Raw genomic sequence first — 15,167 nt, forward strand, 5'->3', positions numbered from 1 at the left:
CAATTTCTGGTTTCCAGATGGCCATCTTCTCATTGTATCTTTACTTGCAGGCGAGTAGAGAGACAAAAACAAGCTCTCTGTCTCTTTTTATAAGGTCACTAATCCCATTTGTGTGGGCTCCACTCTCATGACCTAATTAGCACCTGCAGGTGCTAACAAATGAATTTGGGAGCGACACAAATATTCCATCCATAGCATTTTCTTCTCCATTGTCCTTGAACTAATTTTGCCTAGACTGTCAGTCTCCTTGCTTTCACTCTTTCATCAGTCATTCTTAGCAGCTACAGTGAACATCTTCCACATAAATATGATCCTGCAAATGCTTACATCTTCCCAATGCATGTTGCATAAAGTTCAAACCCTTAACATGTCCTAGATGCATATATGATCTGGTTCCTCTCCAAACACTCCAGTTCATCTTTAACCATTTTCCCTCTTACTTACCTTCACAGGTTTGCTCACAGCTTCTGGAGCATGCAAACCTCTTTCCACCTCAAGGTATTTGTATATGCTGTTCTCTCTGTCTGGAGCACATTTCCTCTTACACCTCTTCTCATGGCTACCTCATCCCTCAGGACCATGTCCCTTGCTCAAGGAGATCTTCCCTTACACCTAATCTGCATTAAGTTCCACTCTGACTTTCTCAAAGCATCATGAGCTTTTCCTATAGGTCTACAAGGGAGGAACTGCTTTCCCACACGCAGAATGTAAAAAACCTCACATCTCTCTTATTTTCTAAAGAACATATTCCACAGCTCAAGAGTCCCATTCACCAAGAACAGGAGCTCATTTAGATGGAAAAACCCTGTTTCCTTCATTTGTGTTATCACCTTGGCTCCTGCTGCTAAGTGATGCTGCTGTTGAGTGTTGTCCACCATCAACTACTGGTCTGGGAATGGACTGCAGATATACTTCCTTATCCCCCGAAAGTTTGGTCACCAGGGTCTTTGCCAGGATACCAAGGCCTGGGAGCTTAGTGTGTGTACCCAGGGTTACCACCCACCCATGTCAACAGAAGGTCTTCCTTCTTCAGTAACAATAATGTTGAAGAAGGATCGTAGTTTCTGTCACCTGCAAATGCATGAAGCTCCTGCTCCTCAATACCACTCTTCATGAAATCAACTCCAAATTTCATTTTGGGACATTCTCCTCTATCTTGTATGTGCAAACTTTGCCTATCCCACCTGCGCTTTGTACAACCCATCCTACTACCTTTGCTGTGTCTACACCCACTGTGTTCTAATATGGTAGCCACTCACTACATGTAGCTATCAGCACTTGAAATGTGGCTAGTGCAACTGAGATGTGATATGAGTGTAAAATACATGGGATATTGAAAACTTGATGTGAAAAAATAAATCTAAAATATCTTATTAATAACTTTACATAAATTACATGTTGTAATTATATTTTAGATATTGGGTTAAATAAAATATACTGTCAAAATTAATTGCACTCACACTTTTGTGTGTTTTAAGGTGGGTTATTAGAGAATTTAAAACTACATATGTAACTTAATATATTTCTGTTACACAGTGTTGTTCTAGACCTTCCAAGACAGAGGTTTGGACCTCTTCCCCATTTGAAAGCTCCATCTCCAGGAGATGTCAAAGCCTGAATATCATCTCTCTGAAGGAGGAAAGGGAGAAATTACCTCTATTTCTTTTCTTAAGACAGCTACAGCCAAAAAAAAAAAAAGGGCACAGGGTAATTTCTTTATTAAATTATCAATACATCATCATCTTGACACAGCAGTCTAACAGCAACCTGTAATTATATGTGAATTATTTGGTTAATGTTTGATTCATCCACTAGACTATAAGCTCCATGAAGATGAAAATTGTTTCATTTTTTGCTCACTTCTAAATCCCTAGCATCTGGGGAATCTTGAGAACTCTCAAGGTATGTGTAGAATGAATGAATGGGGGTATGGTGAGGAAAGGGTGTCAAGAGGAAATGCCTTGAGTTAATTTCTGAAGAATGAGTAGAAATTAGTTAGATGAGGAAGACAGAATTACGCTTCAGACAGAAAACAATATGCAGGAAGGATGAAGCCGTGACTCAGCATGCTCCCCACCCCCCAGAGCAGAATCATGATTGGCAGGAACCAGATCACGGAGGTCTTTTTTTTTTTTCTTTCCAATAGATACTGGTGATTTGGTCTCTTATAGAAGAAAATAAGAATATTAAGTTTATGATGCTCTCAGACTGTGGGCCAGGGGTAGGGGTAGGTACAGAGAGAGCAGGAGACAGCTTTGTCATAAATTATATATCAGGGTGAAGACAGACAATAAACTCTAATGGAGACTTGTGAGCTCTGATATTGAAACCATGTCTGAATGTGCCTTAAATCCCAGATCTCCTTGAGGTTAATTTCTCTATCATCAGGACACTTGTGTTTTATCGCTTAAAGTAGGTATCGAGGAGTGGGGCAAAGTGCTAAATAAGGTATTCGCCAAATATGTGCAGGAGCAAGAAATACAAAAAAAACAACCTAATTTGTTTGTTAGTGACACTGTGGGCACATCATACCAATCATTGCTAATTAACCTTATTATTCTTAGCAGTAACATGTGCTTCCCTGGCCACTACTGCACAAAATACTGACCTTTGGCTGGGTCCTACCAGCTGGCATGTCACCTCCTCATTTCTCTATGCTTCATCCCTGGTGTCAGAGGTGTCACAGCTCTGACTGTAGCCATCAGGATGTGTAAGAGTAGCATCATTGTCTGCGTCCCTCTGTCTCATGGTGACTGATGTTTTCCTATGGCTGCTGCTATTGTGTGCTGCGCCACCCACTCCAGCCTCTGAGAGGCAACCTTTGGTGGTGACTCAAATTCTGCATTTCCTTAGAAGTCACTTTCTGACCCTGACCTGATCCAGGATATAGGTTCTGTTTGAGTTTTCTATTGCTGCTGTGACAAATTACAAATGACAAATGACAAATTACAAATGACTACAAATTAAGTGGCTTAAAGCAACACCAATGTATTGTCTTATAGTTGAGTAGGTTGGTAGTTTGCATACACAGAGTGGCTCAGCTGGGCTCTCAACTTTGAGTCTCTCAAGGCTGGAATCAGGGTGTTGGAAAAACTGTGTTCTTGTCCTGAGGCTCTGGGGATAAATCTGCATTCCAGCTCATTCAGGCTGCTGGATGAAATGCCCTCCTTGTGGTTGTGGGACTGAGGTCCCCATTTCCTTGTTGCTTGTTAGCTGGGGACAGGTCTTTGCTTCCAGAAGCTACCTGAGTTCCTTCTCATATTTTCCATGTGGCCTCCAGTAATGGCATGTTAAGGCACTCTCATGCTTCAGATCTCTTCCACTTCCCTTCTGCCATATCTTTCTGACTCCAGCTGGAGAATTCTCTCTGCTTTTTAGGCATCACATAGTTGGACTGGCCTTCCTGGATAATGCAAGGTAATCTCCCATTTTATGGTCCATAACTTTAACTACATTAGCAAAATCCCTTTTGCCATGTAATGTAACATAGTCACAGGTCCAGGGATAAGAGTACATACATTTGTGGGGGGTACATACATATGTGAGTACATACATATGTGAGTACATACATATGTGAGTACATACATAGCAATGGTCTTTGGTAGCTTTGTGGAATCCCTTACTAATTGCTTGAAGCAGCTGATATGCACCTTGCCGCTGATATGAATTGAAGCCTTCCCTTGGGGTGACCCCAGGGATGCTATGAAAACATTACAGGTAAACCAATTTCCTAAATATTTAAGGGGAAATGTAAAAGTAATATAGACAAACAAACAAACAAGAAAAAACAACCCCCTCAAGGCAGCTTCTTGAAGCTATCAGTGACAAGGCTCTGTCTCTAGAAGCATAGTTGTCTGCATCAAGTGGAATCTTTTCTTCATATTTTCCCTTGCTTCTTAGGAAAAACAGAACAGGGCCCTTTGACTAAAATGGCCAAGCTACTGCCCCTTTGCTGGCACCCCAGGCTGGGTCTAGAAGAAGCCAGCCATGGTTCCTAAAAAGCAGCAGAAAGCTCCCATCTCCACAGGGTATGAATCTCCCAGCGGTAAAAGTAGCAGATGGGAATTTGAATCTTAGAATTCCATTTCGGGAGCTTACTTTGAGCCTTCCCAGTTAGTCAGAGAGGAAAATTAATTCTCGCCGTGTATCTTCCTAATCAGTTAAATGACTCTCATTAAAATTGTTAAATAACGTATTTTCAAATGAATTGATAATTAAATGAAGGAAGAGACTCAACGCCGCCCCCCCCATCCCCAGGAGATGTGATGGGAGGCAAAAAGAAGAATTCTTTTTCTGTTGTAACACATTTTTCTTGTTTTGTGTCATTTTTTTTCTGATGAAGCAGCCTGGTTCAGAGAAACAAGTGCGCTGTGGAAGTTTCAGCACCACGTGGGTGAGCTGAGTGACCTGGGACAAGTCACATGCCAGTCTTAGCCTCGTGTCTTTAGCTGTGAAAGCTGGTCCCTCTCTCCCACCCTGGTTAGGCAAGTTTGCAGACGCACACATCAGCTCTATTACTCAAATGGAACTGGCAGAACTTAACATGAGACTCAGTACAGCGCGGGGGTTGATGAGAACAGCTGACATATACAGCGTGACTAGTCACTAGGAATGGTTCCAAGCAGTTCCAAACATTTTGTGGCATTCAGAGTGACAATAATTTTTTTTCATGGCACATCTGGGACAAAAGAAATATCCATTTACTAAGTAGTTAGGTCTCAACAACTTGTTATTTGTAATATTATATAGTATATATTATAATATTATGACATTATTTATAATATTTATGTCCTAACAACTTAAGTAGCCATTTGAAAAAAAATGACATACACACACTAAAAGAAAAGACAATACTTTTATTTCATTGTAAAATAGCAAAATTACTTGTAATGGATGTGTGCACTCGTTGGGTGCTGTGCAACTTCTCAGATGTAGAGATCAGACTGCACACAGCCACACTCAACCCCGCCCCGCATTGATTTTGGGATGGTACTTGCCTTTTTTTTCACAGTGTTCATTGAAAACCCAGCTTCGTGAAGATATATCATCATCAAAAGGAAAGCAGTGTAATCTAATGTTGCAACTGTGAACTACTTCGAGCTAGGAGTTTGCTCAATGTCTGACAGATGTCAAGTATCACCACATTTCCCTTGAAAATTTTTAAAGTCCCAACCACTGTCTATGAGTTCATCGTGGTGCCCTGACGCACCTTGGCTCACCAGATAGGAATCGCAGATCTAAGAACTTCCAATGTATTAACTCATTTAATCCTCACGACAGCCCTGTGATTTGCTGTCTCTATCACTACCCCACAATTTGGAAATGAAGACATTCCAGCACAGAGGTGTTAGGAAACGTGCCCAAGGTCACACAGCTAGTGGAGTCAGAATTCGAACCCAGGTGTTTTGGCTCTAAAGTCCTCACACAGCACAAGTGCTCAGGCCAGGGATCAGGGAAAGCTGGCTTGACCTCTCAGGATCTGCTTGATGAGCTAACCAACCCCTCTAGGACTCAGTGTCCTTTTCCGATAAAAGGGGATCATAATAGTTGCTCTAAGGATTAAATGAGACAACAGAGACCTGAGCTTAGTGCCATCACTTAAAACTGGTAAAATTTTGCAAAGGGGTTCATTTGTCCATTGTTCTTTCTTTTTCCCAAAAGAACTTTGTGAGATAGAAGTTGGTTTTAGGAAACCAAAGCCCAGAGATAACTCAGAGGACATTGCATTAAGCCTGTGGTTAACTGCTTAAAACCTAGCCGTCTGGGTACAGGTCTCCCTGAGGGTAATGTTTTTATTAATCTCCTTCTCACTCTGGCCTTTGTAAGAGAGAAGAATTGAGCTTTAAGGGGGAGGTATTTCCTATCAACACAGGGTAAGGATTTTGAGGAACTGATAGAAAACATCAAATATTTTGATTAAAAAGCTTTGTTTTTCTATCGATATAAAATAAAGGGAGAGTGAAAAAAATGTAGAGTCCTACTTATCTGACAAAATAGAAAACAGAACAAAACAAACAAAAACCCCAAAAAACTTCTCCAAATTAAAACATGAAGGACTGTGGGAGAAAACATTGTCCCCTACCTCCTGACCAATTTCTTTCTGCTCCGAAGTCTAAAATTGTTTTGTTCATGTCCCGCAAATGTGGAAAAACCATTCTGACGTGTTCATGTCATATAGCCCAGGGTAGCCTCCCTCGTGGCAAACACTTCCCTCAGAGACTTGTGCCCATTTCCAGAGCTTTTCTTACGCGTGAATTACAGTATTCTGTTTTAGTTAGCAATGGTCTTTGGTAGCTGTGGGCTTCTCCTCTGTACTACACAAAATAGTTTTAAAAAAAGAGGATGAACTGTGAAATGGAGCAAGCCATGCGTTGAGTCTCACTCCATTCTGCCACTAACAGTTGTATGGACTCTTGGAGTCTCACCTGTACATGTCTGCGTTTTCCCATCTGTAATTCTGGGATAACAACATTTCCCTCTCATTGTCATTGGGAAGATTACCTTTGATAATAAATGTGAAGATGAGGTATATAATAGACATTGTATTGACCTTTTCTCTAACTGTAAATTTTCTATCCATGTTTTCTCAACTCCAGAACTTCATTTCTATTTTCCTATCACCTCCACCCTCTTAGCAGAATATAGGAATTCCTGGACTGTTTTCTTCAAGGATGCTTTTTTCTACCTTAAGCATTTATTTTCCTTATTCATATTTATTTTGTTTTCCATAATGCTAATAAATTGGTTCCTGAATTTATAAAGAATTTGCATGTGCTACGATTTGCGTAGTATGTCTCATTTGGCTCCTTTTCTATGGAAGTGAACATCAGAGACCTGCTAGAGTTATAAGGACATTAGAGAGATAAGAGAAAGAAAATTAATGTATAAATCCAAAGTATCTTTCAAAACAATTTCCCACAGAGCAGATTTTCTCAAGCCATCTTTTCACTCTTTTGGGAACAGATAATACTTAAGAAGTTTTGTCCTAGAGCATTTTCTCTGTTGCCATTTCCACTAGAAATAACCTTAACCCTGAATGAGACTTGCATCATTTAATTCTTAGAAATTGAAGAAATTTTGGGCCTTCATTGCGGCGATTGATAGAAGAGAGGATGGTTGGACTACTTAAAAGCTAGCCTCCCTCTTATTTGATGAGTTAGGACTAGCAGGTTAGTTCACTTTCAACTATTTAAATAGAAAGGGCAGGAACCTGCGTTAGGAGTGGTGGCTCATGGGTGGTGGTGTGACACACGTTCCAATATTAAAAATTATATTGCTAATAAAATAATAAAAAATGTTCAATGTATTTAGCATTTTAGGTACTGTGTTTAATACTTCTTATGGGATCTTTTCATTTAAATGTTACTCAACCTAAAAAAGGAGGCATGACGGTTGTATTTTATGGATGAGGATATTGGGGCTTTGAGATGATAGTTATATTTTATGCATGAGGATATTGGGGCTTTGAGAAATTAAAAATTTGCTCAAGATCACAGGGCTGGCAAGTTAGAGGGCCAGCATGATTCTCAACCCTGGTTTCACATTAATCTTGGATATATTTGGAAAACAAAGCAAAACATCTGCCTATGCTCTTTTTAGATACTTTGATTCAGTAAATTGGAGTGGAACCTAAGAATGTGAATTTTAAAAACTCAGTGAGTGATCCACTGCCATAATTTGCCTAAGGAGCAAGGATTAGAATTTCTGGACAACTGCTGATTTATTATATCAACTAAACATTCTACTTACAAGATGCTACTTTAATCTTGATAAAATTATACTACTTCTTTTTAATTTTTATTAAATTATATTATTTATCTGATCCAAGAATTATCAATTTATTCTATACACTAATAAAAAGTTTATGCTCAAAAGAGATTGGTTTGCAAATTCATCTTTTTGTTTATTCCATAAATAATTATTAAGTACCTGCTATGTACTTGGCTATCCTGGGGCTACAGAGATTTAAAAAAACCACTATCTTTGCCCTAAAGGACCTTTCAGGCTGTGGGGCAACCTGAAATAATCTGAGAGTATGATAGACTGATACGTTGAATGGATTACTTTCTTTGGCTTAAATGGTTTATTGAATGCATACTTTGTGGCAGCCTAAGGAAAGCTTTGGAGAAACAGAGATGAACGGAACAGTCACTACCCTGGAGCTCACAATCTAGCTGGAAAGACACCACATGCTAAACAGTCAAAATACCACATAATAAATCCTATAATAATTATGAACAAGAGCCATGCAACCCAGATGAAGGAATGTCTACCTCCACCTGAGGGAGTCATTGAGTAGGTAACTTTCAAAGCTGGGTCTTGAGTTAGAATGTGCCAGGCGGATGAGCAGAGGACAGGAAAGCCATGCCTTCGAGGAATCTTGTATGCAGGGCTCCAGGAGCATGAATTGTTCTCGATTGTCCAGAATTTTTAAAGAAGTGGTGAGGAATTCACAGTTATTGGGACTTGGGTGGGGGGGTTGCCATTGCCAGTAGGAGAGCCCAGTAAGATAGCCATTGGCAGGAGGGTCCCAAACAACCATCAAGAATTAGCCCAAGTAAGCTGCTATCTTTGGTTTCCAAACCAAGCATAAGTCAGTCTGAGTGGGAAATACCGGTGCTGATCCCTTATACAACTGTGGGAGGGAGGGTAGGAATGAGTCTCTCCTCAACTGGATCGTAACAACTTTATAGCTCATATTATGAGAGGTCTGATTTATAAGTATTTTGTGATTATATTATTTACTATTCATAACAACCCTGTAAAGTAGGTACTATTTTTATCTCCACTTACAGATGTGGAAACTGAGGCATAGAAAATCAAGTAACCTACTCAATGTCACAAGAAGAACTAAAGCCAGGATTTGAACCCAGACAGTCTGGGTTCAGACTGACTTCAGAATCCATACGTTTTGCCACCATTATTATCAGTTTTGTTAATAGTTATGTATCAAATGGCCTATGGGGATCACTTATTGCATGTCAGGAACTGTACTTTACATACAGTATTGCTTTTTAAAAATCCAATGATGTAATATTTTTACTCCTATTTAACAGATGAGAAAACTGAGGCCCAAGATTACACAGCTGGTAAACAGCATGGCCATGAGATGAACCATGTCAGTCCTATGCCAACGTCTTTGCCTTTGTGCCACTGCACAATTCTGCCTCTACTTGAACAAATAACCAAGGGACCCAGGTAGGTGCAATTGTTATCAAGAAGAACTCGAGTCCACTCACCCAAGGCTCACCAAAGCCAATCTACTGACTTCCTTGTGGTGAAGGAAAGTACAGTGTTTATTGCAGGGCGCCTAGCAAGGAAGCGGGAGACAAGCCTCAGACCCTCCTCAACTTGGTCTTTGAGTTAACGTTATTTTTGTTCATAACAATTGCTTTTACTTTTTATTATTTAAAAAATTTTATTGAGGTATAGCTGATTTACAATGTTGTGTTAGTTTCAGGTGTACAGCAAACTAAATCTGTGAGTTAGAGGTATTTTTAATGAGGAAGAACAGAGAAGCTGGGTTTAATCACCATCTTGTGATATTTCTGTGCTTAATCATAATTTCAGGAGTCAGGAGGTCTTTGGTTTATAATTCTCAGGCCAGGTCATCCACAGCTTGGGGGTCTATTAGCTTATCTTGTTGGGAGAAACAACCTGAGTTTGTACATTAATGATGGTATCTACAACAGCAATTTTAGTACATTTAAAGATGTTATCGACAACAGCAATTTTAGTCATCTGATTCTGGTTGATTGGTATTCAGTTAGCACAGGATTGAGGTCAGAGGGGAAAAGAAAGGGAATAAAGTTTTGGGTAGAGAGGTTAGTCATAAACTCAGTAAGGGAACTCAGGTTTAGGGGGACTCGGTTTCACAGTTACCCAATTTTCTCACTTATAGCTTGGGCTAGAATAACCTGGTCCTTCAGTTTCCAGAAAAGCTCGTGGGAAAGAAAAGAAGACTGTGCTTTTATCACATATTAATTGGATTTATCTGTAATAATCTCATGTAGTTATTAAGGCATTTCTCTTCTCCCTGAAATCACAAAATGATAAGGAAGAAAGAGAGAGAGAAAGAGAGCTCCTCAGCTTTCCTTCTCTGTGCCTGTATCTCTCCCACTGGGTCCCGGCCATCCCTCTCTTACTTATTCCTTGATTAAGGTCTTGCCCTTGAATGTTCAGGGCCAGTGGGAAACTGGTGAGGAGAAGGAGCCCTAGATGTAAAAGTGTTTCCACAACTAGAGAAAACTTTCTTTTAGGGAGTTCTCAGAAGAGTATAGCAGGTCCCAGAACCCATTTTCCCCACTGTAGACACAGTGTGGGCTGTGATGATTGTGAGAGGGACTGCTGGTGCCCTGAAGTATACAAACCCTTTAATTTTATCAGCAATTAGAGACTATAATATAGATGAAAGAGCAGTCTATTGTTAGTACCTGAACTCTGATGGAGAGAGAAAGAGGAGTCCTGACAGCTAATTCAGTTGGAACTGCTTCATTCCTCCATTTATTCTAACTCAACTGAGCCCCACTGGCAGCGAACACTACCCATGTTTTTAATCCAAAATTTTTAAAGGTGAGCTTAGTTACATTTATTATTCCTTTCTTTCAACTGACAACTTTTTGGAGATAAGTCCCTGATTTCTTCGTTTTTGTGATTATGAAATGCTTTAAAAACGCCATGGCAAATAATTTGGGTGGGGAAAGCCGTATGTCTAAGTTGGGTTACACTCATGGGTTTGTGCTGTTCAAGTGAAAATCATCCAACGCATATAGTTCAGTAGAGAAACGTTGAGAACTGCTGCCTTAGAACAATCTATATAGCGATGTCTCTGATGCTCCCTATTGGCCTCTCTGGGTCCTGCCCTGATGGTGGCCAGCTCTTGGCACCTCCTTCCAAGAAGAGTTTCTGTTCAGGTGTCCCCTGACCCTGGCTGGGCTCCTGCCACAGAGAGTCAGACCAGCCAGAAACACGGCACAACTTAGCCACGCTGGATTGTGCTGGATCCAGGAGCCTGGATTCTCTTGCTGTGACACCCTGGTTTAAGGTTTGGCATCTGTGCTCTGATGTTTGTCTGCACCCCAACAGCCCAGGATGCCCAGGCGCTGCTGTAGAAGCATGCCTGCAGCTCCTCCCAGCACAGGTGCTTCAAAAGAGAACTCACTATTCCAATTCTTTTGGCTTTTCTTCTGTCCCTTATTTCCTGACGTTAACCTGTGTTAAATCCTAGACTTACACCCCAGAGGGCCTATAATTGCCCTGAAGCCAGGGCCTCCTTATTCTGTTTGCTTTAAACCCTAACTCTGTGTAATGTGATGCTGATGAGAAGTAAACACATGAGCAGACGTTAACACAAATTATTTAAAAATTAAAGTGAATTCCAAACAATGACATGAAAGCACATTCTAATTCTGTCATTACAACAAACTTGTCCAATAACTTTGCTTCTGACAGCCTTCAATATATTGGTTTCAAATATATCTTTTCTTACTTAACGTGTGCACTTTTGCTTTGCTCCCAGCCATTGTAATAGTTGGGGCCAAGGCTGGCAGCTCCCCAGGCTGCATCCACAGTGCTGCTCGCCCAGGGCTTGAAGAATTTGAAAGAACCGACCCATAACTTCTCCCCACAGAGTGAAGATGACACATTTGCAGGTCCACTCTGGACCTCAGGTCACCTAAGTAGAACCCCATGAAGAGGGTGAACATCCAGAAGATGGCTGGATAAAATTATCCATTTAATGGTTCTGTAAAACTGACAAATATTGTCTTGAGCTTGGTTGTCCAGCACGTGAGACTGTAATCAGGATGCTGCTGGACTTCCAACAATGCTCTAACGAGCCTCTACTCTGTATTTCTGAATTCCTGATTTCTGTTCTTTGCATCCCTGAGCAGCAGTGTGGTTGACCTCAGAAAACACTAGTTTCTTCAACATATAAGGATATTTTCTAGTTCGGAAGAAATTATTTTTTACATAAGTACAATATTATCTGGTTACATAATGGAACATTTGTGCTTGGACTGTTCTCTTAAAGTTTGCATCCCTCATAACAACTATTTGAGGTCTCTCACTAGCCAACACCTCACCCCCACCCACCTTTCTCAAAGCAGATTCTTCTAGTTTCTCTGAGTCGTTTACATAAGTATTTACAAATGTGCACCTATTCACCTCCAACAAGAAGCCTTCAGGCAAAGGGCATGCACTTGACTGGGAGTGAGAGCCTTCTCCTAACACGTCAGAACTCACAGTCGATGGGGAAGAAAGACAGGACACGTAAATGAGCAGTGTGGTACAGAACAGAATGTGGCAAGTACTGATAGGGGGTCTTAAAAAAACAAGAGGAAAAAGTGCCCCTTGTCACTGAAGAAGGCAGCACCCAGAAGAGGGGACTTCCAGGCAACAGTGACGGGGGAGGGAGACATCAGAAGAAATCCAATTCACACCTATGACCTTGTAGAATTTTGCAGAGGCTTCCTAGGCCAGCCTTCCAGTCCTCCAGCCACCACTATTTCTAACCCAAGAATGACCCCAAACAGCCCTAACAAAGGCTGGTCTGTTTGGACTCTTCCGTGTTGGGGCATTCACTTCCTACTCAGGCAGCCTATGTATTTTTTCTTGCTCTGGTTCCCACAGATGTGCAGCCAGCTTCTCTGCAGTAGCAGTCAGTCTTGTCCTCTCACTGTATGACAGCCCTTCAAGTATCTGAGAACACATAAAATGTCTTCCATAAATCTTCTCTTCTCTCTGTTTCTTCAACTGCTCCCCGTGTGACAATACTTCCATGTCTTCACCATCTCAGCTGTCCTCTGAACTGGCCCCAGTTTGTCTGAGTAACTGTTCATAAGTAGAATCTAGAACTAAACCCCATGCCGCAGCTAAACTCTATGATGGGCTCAGCACACATTGGGGCTACGATCTTCCTTTTTCCAGATACCATGCAAACCTAAGACTTAACATCAACTATATTGGAAGCCACCTAGAATTGTTGCTTTCTACTGAACTTGCAACCAAATAAACACATTCCTGGCTGATAGAGAACGGCTCCCAGCCAATATGATGATCCTTATTGGACCCTCGTTCCACCTCTGACACATCAGTGATCTCTGCTTCTCACACTGGCATAGTCAGGCTCATCTCCCCACTCTTTGGCCAGTGTTATTAGATCAGCATACCTTTGGATCCATGTCCCAGACCTTAATTAAAATATTGAGCAGAACAAAAAAGAGCACAGAGCAAACCATTAAAGACCTGTTTTCTTTAAAACTCTACTTTCAAAGATAAGGACATAAGACAAATTGTCAGGCTGAGTACAGAAAACTTATTTTGAGCATGTCCTTTTTATGAATTATGACCCTTATGATAGTGTTCATGCAATCTTTCAAAACAATTTATTTTGATGTACACTTTCATTCAGCTACTGTTTCAATTTTTATTGCAAGAGAATAAAGGAGATAGGGATCTGGCAATTAGGATTTTTGCTAAATGAATATTAGGATAATCTCTAGCTCTCTTTCATTTGGAGCTTTCTTATTATGGTATTTTTTACAGTAAGTTTACATAGAATAGAAACATAAATTCTTAATGGATTTTTGCATTTTGTTTCATAATGAGACAAGAGAATGATTTCTAAAAGTTTCCTTGAAAATGTGATTCTTTCCTCTCATAAGGAGGTATGTGAATAGAATTAGTTTACCAAACTAAAATTTTCCATAAACTTAGGCACTGAAATATTTATATTTCATTGAGAATGAACAGCTGACTTCCTAGACTATTCCAGTGCCTGAAGGAAAGCGATAGGATGGTCTGCCACACGTTCTTCAAGGGATCTCAGGCTTTCACCTGCTCAAGAACCATTTCATAGGAAGTGATAGCAATTTGCTGAGAACCACTCTGCATCCCTCCCTTCAGTAAATCATAGTCTCCTTACACCACTGTAACCAGAAGTTGAGACATGAAGGATAAACATGAGGAAGCAGGAAGAACACCTGCCAGTTCCGTAGCTCGTGTTCCCCTGCTCTGTTCTCCAGGTTAGATCTATCCTGTCCATTGCAGATTTCTTGAGTCTCCCTAAGGCTTATGTTCCAGGGAAGAGCTTCTCTACAGAAGGGGCTTTTTCCTCTCCTTCTCCCTCTACTGCAGGGAATGCCGGAGGCCTCCTTTTACCTTTCTCTAGAACTTTCCTAGGAAAGTTCCTAGGAAACTAGGAAACTCTTTCCTAGGAAAGAGTCCCAAGTGTTCTTTCCTGGTTAAGCAGCTTCAGGAAAGTGGAAGCCAGTTATTATGTGTACTCAACTTTCCAGGTCACAAAATCCTGCCCCTTTCTCTAGCACTAATTTTTGACAATGTCCTCAGTCCTCCAAGTAAGGCTCCCAAAGGCTATAAACTTTGGGAAAAGAGCAAAAGTGACTGATGGAAATCCCACCACGGAAAGCACAGTCATCCACTGGTTTCCAGCAGGAGGACAGCCTAGGTGCCGTTTCTACCTCTGAGGATGGTGCTTACCTACCTGCAGTGCAATCCTGGCTTGGTAGCATCACTCTGAGAGCAAGAAAGCTCAGGAATGCCTTGGATCCAGTGCCAAGCATGTGAGCCTCTCACAGATGAAGTGCTAGGCTCTCTACATTGTGTACTGAACTGTCCTGCCTAGTATTACTAGAGAGTTGAGATCTATAAACAAAGAGAGGCAAGGAGTCCACCATCCTGGTAAGTTTGTCCTTCTGTACCCTCTGAGATGACTGCATAATTTGCCCTCCAAAGTGGTGGTCACTTTGCACAAAGTACCAGTTTTAAAAAATCATTCTCATTATTTTTATAGGTGCATAGTTCTCCATTGTGTGGATGTACCATAGATTATTCAGACACTTTCTTGTTTATAGGGATTTAGATTATTTATAATATTTGTGCAATCACAAACAAGGATGTAAAGAATAACTTTGTGCATATGTATTTTCCTACTACTTGAGGTGTAACTTCATGGAAAACTCTTAGAAGTGAGAGAAGCCTGAGTCGCAATATAAATGCTTGTGTAATTTTGCTAGAAATTGCCAAATTCCCTTCCTTGAGGGCTGTAACAGTTTACATTTACATCATCAGCCTAGGAGAGTGCTTGTTTCCCCATAGCCTGGCCAATAGAATTTGTTGTAAAGGTTTTTAAAGTTTGTCACACTGGT

This window comes from Kogia breviceps, chromosome 9 (assembly GCF_026419965.1).
Source record: "Kogia breviceps isolate mKogBre1 chromosome 9, mKogBre1 haplotype 1, whole genome shotgun sequence".
In the NCBI taxonomy this organism is placed as follows: Eukaryota; Metazoa; Chordata; class Mammalia; order Artiodactyla; family Physeteridae; genus Kogia; species Kogia breviceps.